This window comes from Panulirus ornatus, chromosome 58 (assembly GCF_036320965.1).
Source record: "Panulirus ornatus isolate Po-2019 chromosome 58, ASM3632096v1, whole genome shotgun sequence".
In the NCBI taxonomy this organism is placed as follows: Eukaryota; Metazoa; Arthropoda; class Malacostraca; order Decapoda; family Palinuridae; genus Panulirus; species Panulirus ornatus.
This window is the reverse complement of record NC_092281.1, coordinates 38,770,252-38,779,583: the sequence shown is the minus strand read 5'-3', so window position 1 is coordinate 38,779,583 and position 9,332 is coordinate 38,770,252. Positions and strand designations below refer to the sequence as shown.

At 37.7% G+C, this 9,332-nt stretch overlaps 2 non-coding genes across 2 annotated transcripts; both read right to left on the bottom strand.

Annotated features, from left to right (window-relative positions):
• Positions 1-512: 512 nt before the first annotated feature.
• On the bottom strand, positions 513-584 carry TRNAA-AGC (transfer RNA alanine (anticodon AGC)). Its single transcript has one exon. It is a non-coding gene; the product is annotated as a tRNA-Ala (tRNA).
• Positions 585-1,150: 566 nt separating this feature from the next.
• On the bottom strand, positions 1,151-1,222 carry TRNAV-CAC (transfer RNA valine (anticodon CAC)). Its single transcript has one exon. It is a non-coding gene; the product is annotated as a tRNA-Val (tRNA).
• Positions 1,223-9,332: the final 8,110 nt, after the last annotated feature.

Genomic DNA, 9,332 nt, shown 5'->3' with positions numbered 1-9,332 from the left:
TTACTTCTTGATGTTCAATACAAAATCTCAACATATGTATTTATCTTCACTACAGAATAATTTTCATTGCACCTTTATCTTCATTACTCCTTGTTTCAGCTACATCCGTATCTTCCATTCATTCTTATATCTTATATTAGTTACATCTTTACAATATCTTTATATCTTCTCTGTTCCGTCTTTTGGAAAATTGAAAATAAGAGGGAAGGATTTCCAGCCTCCCGCTCCCTCCCCTTTTAGTCACCTTATACGACACGCAGGGAATACGTGGCAAGTATACTTTCTTCCCTATCCCCAGGGATAACAGCATCTGGTGTTCCCAGACGGTCACCCATCCAAGTACTAACCAGACCCAACGTTGCTTAACTTCCCTGATCGAACGATATATATATATATATATATATATATATATATATATATATATATATATATATATATATATATATATATATATATATATATATATATATATATATACAAGACTGAAAACAATGAATTTCCCAAATTAAAAATGGAGGCGCCGGGGTTTGAACCCGGGTCCTCTCGCATGCTAAGCAAGCGCTCTACCACTGAGCTACGCCCCCAAGAACATATTTTGTGACATAGTATTATATAAAGCACTGAGATTACCACGGCAAAATACTGTTTGACCGACCGTTGCCGACTAGCCGGCAAAATAACCACAGGGTAAATCTCCATGTTGCTGTCGTGTTTTCCTCTCAATTTTCCACAAAGAAATGAGTTTTACTTTTTTATTGTCGTTGCAATAGACTGGAACTAAGCAATAGACTGGAACTAAGCAATAGACTGGAACTAAGCAATAGACTGGAACTAAGCAATAGACTGGAACTAAGCTGACCTGGTATGAGGTCAGAGCCCTCATTATCATCCCTGCTAACTACCGGAAGCAGATTAAGTCGTTCCACAACCGATGTCCGGCCCATGTTAACTCTGATGTGCCCAGCAGTTGGAGGAGGATCGCCAGAAGCTTCTGGAAGATTTCAAGGACGTCTTGGTGGACCTGACCCTTTCAGATAAGGTCGAAAACCTCAATTCATTGTGAAGATCTTCACTATAACGTTGGACGAACATACTGAATGTTGCACACATGTGATGCGGACAAAATGAAAAAAGAAAAAGACAAAAAATATGTCTGGTGTGGGTCTCGAACCCACGACCTTGAGTGTGTGAGACTCACGCTCTACCACTGAGCTAACCAGACAATAAATAATACGTCTGTTTCTTCAATTTGAATTAATGAAAATCTTTGAAAGTCTTTGACGAAATTTACTTGTTTGGCTCCTTCTTTTGTTCCTCAGTATCGAAAGTAAACATACTGAAGGATATATATATATATATATATATATATATATATATATATATATATTATCCCTGGGGATAAGGGATTAAGAATACTTCCCACGTATTCCCTGCGTGTCGTAGAAGGCGACTAAAAGGGGAGGGAGCGGGGGGCTGGAAATCCTCCCCTCTCGTTTTTTTTTAAATTTTCCAAAAGAAGGAACAGAGGGGGCCAGGTGAGGATATTCCAAAAAAGGCCCAGTCCTCTGTTCTTAACGCTACCTCGCTAACGCGGGAAATGGCGAATAGTTTAAAAGAAAAGAAATATATATATATATATATATATATATATATATATATATATATATATATATATATATATATATATATATATTTTGCTTTGTCGTTGTCTCCCGCGTTAGCGAGGTAACGCAAGAAAACAGACGAAAGAATGGCCCAACCCACCCACATACACATGTATATACATACTCGTACACACACGCAAATATACATACCTATACATATGAACACATTGATATATATATATATATATATATATATATATATATATATATATATATATATATATATATATATAATAATGATAATTATTATTATTATTATCATTATTATTATTATTATTATTATTATTATCATTATTATTATTATTATTATTATTATTATTATTATTATTATCATTATTACTATTATCATTATTATTATTTTATCATTATCATTGTCATTATTATTAATATTTCTGTTATTATCATTATTATTATTATCATTATTATTATTGTTATTATTATCATTATTATTATTATTATTATTATTATTATTACTACTGTTATTATTATTATTACTTTATTATTATCATTATTATCATCATTATTATTATTATTATTATTATCATCATTGTTATCATTATTATTATTATCATTATCATTATTATCATTATCATCATTATTAGCATCATCATTATTATTATGTATCATTATTATCATCATCATCATTATCATTATTATTATTAATATTATTATCATTAGTATCAATATTATCATTATTGTAATCATTATGATTATTATTATCATTAAGTATAATATATCTGCTACTGAAGGATACAATATGGTGGTTATCAAGTGGGAAGTTAGATATGGTATGGATTGTCACTTCACGTGTAGGTTAGTAGAAAATATATTATGTACCTAACGTGTGTTGTTGGGCATTATAATCGTCCGATAATGATAATGATTAAATCTTATTTCCTGATCTTATCAGTTTTAAAACATCGAAGCTGACTAGTTTGAAATCAAAATTAGCATTGATATTGTTTAGCTTGTTGACTAAATGTATATTGTTCATGATATTAGAATTTGACACCTTACCTACTAAATGGTTTGATAAAGAAACTAACCATTTTGATAATCTATATGTGATGGAGCCTACTGAACTCACTAAAGGTCTTGCTGGAAAATTCTGTTTATGTGTTTTGATAAGTCCATACATCTATGGGCATGAAGGGGACAAAGATGACAAACTTTGATAAGAAAACCATTAACTTTCAACAGCACCTTCATTTCTTTATTGAAATGGGAATTAACTGCTTCTAAGGGATTTTTACTGAGTTTAGAATATGTTGTGTCATCATTTAAAAGAAAATTCAATTTAGATAAAAAGTTACTTTGCCTAAATTCACAACAGTGTTAGCCTTATCTACTTTAGTAATATTTATATCCTTGTCTTCTTTTAAGGTGTTAATAGCTCTTATAAATCATTTAGGGCAACTAGATTCCACTGGTTTTGACAAACTGGCATACACTAAATCTTACAGATATTGATTTCATCAATATTTGAATTACTGTATTTCTCTGAATTACAAAGAGACTATGTGACATCTACACAGATGGCTTCCCTGTTAGAGCACGCAAAACTTAATCCAGAGCCTAATTCACACAAGGAATCTTTGTCTAGTTGTTTATCAGACAGGTTTATCACAAAAGAAGGGTTTGTGTTCTTAGTCCAGTCGCTGTTATTAATAAGATGGTCCAACTTACAATTTAGTGTCATTTTGTAGCCTATTGCTTTCATTCCTTAATCTATCATAGCAATAGTCCAACATCCGGTTCTTCCAATATGTCGGTATTGCCATTTGAAAGGCAAGTTTCTTCTCTCTTGTAATGCGAAAAGTCGCCTATATTGCAAGTTTCTTTACTTCAATGTGTTTCTTTAAAATGACGTTTTGGAATTGGTGAAATGGTCGACAAGACAGCTGCAACAATCGTTGAGGTAGGACACATCTTGGCATCACTTATTCATCAAGGCATTTCCTTTCCAATATATATATATATATATATATATTCTTTCATACTATTTCCCATTTCCCGTGTTAGTGGTTGGTGATGAATGTTTAGTGAAGATAAGGATATAGTGAAGATAGTGGTTAGTGAAGGTGAATGTTTTGTCAAGATAAGGATATAGTGAAGATAGTAATACAATGAAGACTGCATGGAAGGAGCTACAAGCTATTTATGTGTATTCATCCGAGACATGATAACCTCTTTGGATTTCCCACGTAGGATGGTAAAAGATATCTGAAATAGTAGTGTTGGGTAATTCTATCTTTTACATTGTTTCATCCATGAAACGTGTAGGTATAAAATAAATAGATATATTTACTCTGATGCATTTCGTTATTCAGCAAGGTTTATCATACAAAAATGCAGTCAACAACTACACTTGGTAGAACTTGTCGGTACAGTGGCAAGTGTGAGGTAAGTCTGGGGTACAGTGGTAAGTGTGAGCGAAGTCTTGGGCACGGTGGGAAGTGTGAGGTAAGTCTTGGGTACAGTGGGAAGTGTGAGGGAAGTCTTATATCATGATATTGAGGGAAATCATGAGTAATGCAAGAGCTAATTAGGTACTCAAGATAGTATTTTTTATATCTTATGATATTTATAATCCTTTAGTACAAGTCTTGGGTACAGTGGGAAGTGTGAGGGAAGTCTTATATTATGATATTGAGGGAAATCATGAGTAATGCAAGAGATAATGATGTACTCAAGATAGTATATTTTATATTATTCTTTGTATTTTATGATATTTATAATTCTTTAGTACAAGAAAATGATAATTAAGGCTATGATATTTACAATGTTTACTGTTAGGGAGGTGCTCACTCTTGGGTAGGAGTGGCTCTCAAATGAGGTGGGGAAGGTCTGTCTCTCCCACTGTTCATATACAGTTGTGCGATGAAGTCCAGTTCGTTGATGATGTCCTGGAGTGATGGGCGGGCCAGAGGGTCGTGCTGCATTGCCTGGATCTGAAGGTCCAGCAGATGATCCTGGAGGTCGACATCTTTAGCGGCTGTGGTCAGGACCATTCCGATGAGAAAGCCCAGGGAGTAGACGTCGCTGGCCGGGGTGAGGGGCTGCCAGGCCTGCATCTCAGGGGAATACCAAGTCTCTTTGTGGTCGCCGCTGCCAATCCTCAGCACTTGGCCCACTCTCCTACTCAGGCCGAAGTCGATGATGTGGATGTCGGCTTCTGGAGCGATCCCCGTCGTTATGTTATCGACCTTGAGGTCGTTGTGGAGGATGCCCTTATCATGGATTTCTTGGAGTTTCTGGGCGATAATGGAGAGGGTCTGGACGAGCTGGAGGTCGGTGCAGGTGCGGATATATTGGTGGTACGTGCTGCCAGTGAAGGTCATCACCAACTGGGCCCTGTCGAGGCTCAGCCCGCGCACTTCGGGGGCACCTCCGGCTCCGGCGAGCTCCCGCTGGACCCGCATCTCGTGGACCAGGTCGCAGATGTTTTCCAAGCAGAAGGTCTTCATGACCATCTGTTCTCCATTGAAGATGACCTCTCCCACCAGCCCGTTGGCGCCCTTGCCCAGTATCCTGATGCGTTGGATGGAGTCTTTCCCGGGTTGTATGATGAGGGCGCGCTCCTCCTCCACGAGGCAGTGTGTAAATATATATTGCACTGGGTCCGAACAGCAGGAGCAGCCGTTATCTTGACTGCTATGATGACTGGGGTTGGTGTACAGAGTGGAGCACACCTGCCCCTGTTCGTGCACGGCCTGACCCTCGATGAATTCTGAATGGCTTGTCATTTTGCATAGTGTTGGGTAGGAGATAGAGTCATCACAGTTGCTTAATATTGGGTCGGAGCTACTATCTACGCTGCTTAATGTTGGGTAGGAGCTACTATCTACGCTGCTTAATGTTGGGTAGGAGCTACTATCTAAGCTGCTTAATGTTAGGTCGGAGCTACTATCTACGCTGCTTAATGTTGGGTAGGAGCTACTATCTAAGCTGCTTAATGTTGGGTAGGAGCTACTATCTAAGCTGCTTAATGTTGGGTAGGAGCTACTATCTAAGCTGCTTAATGTTGGGTAGGAGCTACTATCTAAGCTGCTTAATGTTGGGTAGGAGCTACTATCTAAGGTGCTTAATGTTGGGTAGGAGCTATTATCTAAGCTGCTTAATGTTGGGTAGGAGCTACTATCTAAGCTGCTTAATGTTGGGTAGGAGCTACTATCTAAGCTGCTTAATGTTGGGTAGGAGCTACTATCTAAGCTGCTTAATGTTGGGTAGGAGCTACTATCTAAGGTGCTTAATGTTAGGTCGGAGCTACTATCTACGCTGCTTAATGTTGGGTAGGAGCTACTATCTAAGCTGCTTAATGTTGGGTAGGAGCTACTATCTAAGCTGCTTAATGTTGGGTAGGAGCTACTATCTAAGCTGCTTAATGTTGGGTAGGAGCTACTATCTAAGCTGCTTAATGTTGGGTAGGAGCTACTATCTAAGGTGCTTAATGTTGGGTAGGAGCTATTATCTAAGCTGCTTAATGTTGGGTAGGAGCTACTATCTAAGCTGCTTAATGTTGGGTAGGAGCTACTATCTAAGGTGCCTAATGTTGGGTAGGAGGTCCTGTCGTCTAAAGTGCTTAATGTTGGGTAGGAGGTACTGTATTCTATAGTGCTTACTCTTGGGTAGGAGTGATCGTCGAGTAGTTCCCTGAATACCGTAGAAGGACCATTGTTATTGTGTGATTCATCCTCCGGAGGAAGATTGACTCTATCCCAATAATGGTAAGGGACAAGCATTCTGCTCTCATTTCCTTGGTTTCTTCTCTGTCTTGCTGCCCTCCTTGCAGCAAAGCGGCTTGCAGCCCACTGGTTGGCATCAACTCTTTCTCTTTCAGCTGCCGCCTTGCGTACCTATGCCACGCGATTTTCTCTTCTCACTTCTTGTTGGTGCACAGGTACCACCACACTAGGAGCTCTCCTACCCCTCCCGCGCTCACGTCGCATCTATCGCCACACTCTTGCGTTTTCTCGTTCTTCCCTTTTTGCTCTTTCACGCACCTCAACTAATCGTCTAACTCTTTGTTGAGGGTCCATTGATTATCTTTTGAATTACTCTTGCACGATGTTATACAGCTGCAGAATGTTATACTAGATGGCAATTAAAGTGAAGATTGAACAGTATCCTTGATGGTTTCCACTTGTAGTGAATATAAAGATTGAGTAGTATCATTGATTTCAATCTGAAGTAAAGGTATAACGAGCTTGTATCACTGATAACCCGCTACAGTAAGTGTAAAATTTGACCAGTAGAGATGATTGTTACTGTATTGATAACGCTGTATGTGTGTGTGTGTGTGTGTGTGTGTGTGTGTGTGTGTGTGTGTGTGTGTGTTCTGTGTTGTGTGTGTGTGTGTGTGTGTGTGTGTGTGTGTGTGTGTGTACTGTGTTGTGTGTGTGTGTGTGTGTGTGTGTGTGTGTGTGTGTGCGTGTGTGTGTGTGTGTGTGTGTGTTTGTGTCTGTGGAAAGAGATCTATGAACCTCACCCCTAATGATATGGCCGAAGGTCAGTGTAACTGAGGGTGAAGTGATGAGGGCCTTAATTACGATGATGAAGGTCTTGTTAGGGTATAGTTGATGATGGCCTTTCCAGGTAGAATAAGGGCAATGGTATTGTCAGCATGATGGTGTAGTGAAGAATATAGTGAACGCAAAACAATCCAATCTCATTGAAAATGATATTTTGTAGCTTTGGGTGTAGTGAAGATAAGGATATATTGAAGATAGTGATTAGTGATGAATGTTTATTGAAGATAAGGATATAGTGAAGATAGTGGTTAGTGAAGGTGAAGGTTTAGTGAAGATAAGGAGATAGTGAAGACAGTGGTTAGTGATGAATGTTTAGTGTAGATAAGGATATAGTGAAGATAGTGGTTAGTGAAGGTGAAATGTTTATTGAAGATAAGGATATAGTGAAGATAGTGGTTAGTGAAGGTGAATGTATAGTGAAGATAAGGAGATAGTGAAGATAGTGGTTGGTGATGAATGTTTAGTGAAGATAAGGATATAGTGAAGATAGTGGTTAGTGAAGGTGAATGTTTTGTCAAGATAAGGATATAGTGAAGATAGTAATACAATGAAGACTGCATGGAAGGAGCTACAAGCGTAAGATACAGTATTGATGAAACTTATCTATCTGTATACCTATATAAATATCGCTCTATCAATCTATCAATCTAACTATGTAGCTATCTATCTATCTTTATCTGAAAGTCAACAATAATGAAATCATTGATATATGAAGTATAACAATGTCCTCTCAATGGCAATTATCTCACCAGAATCTTCTAGAACCTTCCAGAAAACTATGAACTCTGCAGGCAAGGAGGGAAGAATGGTCTCTGGCTATTGATAAAACCATATTATTCCATATATATGTTTACATATACATTTTTATGTATATATATGAATGTATATATAACGTACAGAATAATGCGGCCATCATCAGTATCGAAGAAAACTGAAAAGATGAGGTCCCACCGAGATTCGAACTCGGATTGCTGGATCCAAAGTCCAGAGTGCTAACTCTTACACCATGGGACCTGATAAGAAAAGATGTGATTTCATCTAAATGTTTTACATATAATCAACCAGAGGCCATTCCTCCCTCCCTGCCTGCAGGGTTCAAGGTTTTCTAGAAGGTTCTCGAAGATTCTGGTAAGATCATTACCTTTGAGAGGTCGTCGTTAGGTGACAGTCAGGTTCACTCTATGGTTGGTGTTTGTAGATGGTTGTCCGAGGATGTTGTTATACTTGATCAATTTTGTAATTGTTGACTTTCAGGTAGGAAGTACTCATTTACGATGCATCCTTGTACTCACAACAACCTTATGAGTCACTTCAAGATTTATCTTCACTACAACTTTATCTTCACTACACCATTAAGGTTGAAGTCACTGGTCACATTCACTACAATCTCAACACGACTGGTCTTATACCTAACCCATATCATAACTACATCCATGTACATATATTTCTTGCAGAATAACGCAGATATCAATGATTTCTCTGAAAATTGACATATACAGCCTTACGTATCTATCGATCTATCCAATATCTGTTTTTTACCTATCTATCTATCTACTATCTATCTATCTATCTATCTAAATCAGAAAGTCAACAACAATATCATTAATGATACGTATAACTACGTCCTCTCAATGGCAGTTCCTACCCAGAATCTTCGAGAATCTTCTAGAAAACCTTGAACCCTGCAGGCAGGCAGGGAGGAATGGCCTCTGGTTGATTATATATAAAACATTTAGATGAAATCACATCTTTTCTTATCAGGTCCCATGGTGTAAGGGTTAGCACTCTGGACTTTGGATACAGCAATCCGAGTTCGAATCTCGGTGGGACCTCATCTTTTCAGCTTTCTTCAATACTGATGATGGCCACATCATTCTGTACGTTATATATACATTAATATATATACATAAATATGTATATATAAACATATATATGGAATAATATGGTTTTATCAATAGCCAGAGACCATTCCTCCCTCCTTGCCTGCAGAGTTCATAGTTTTCTGGAAGGTTCTAGAAGATTCTGGTGAGATAATTGCCATTGAGAGGACGTTGTTATACTTCATATATCTATGATTCTATTATTGTTGACTTTCAGATAAAGATAGATAGATAAATAGGTAGATAGATAGTTAGAT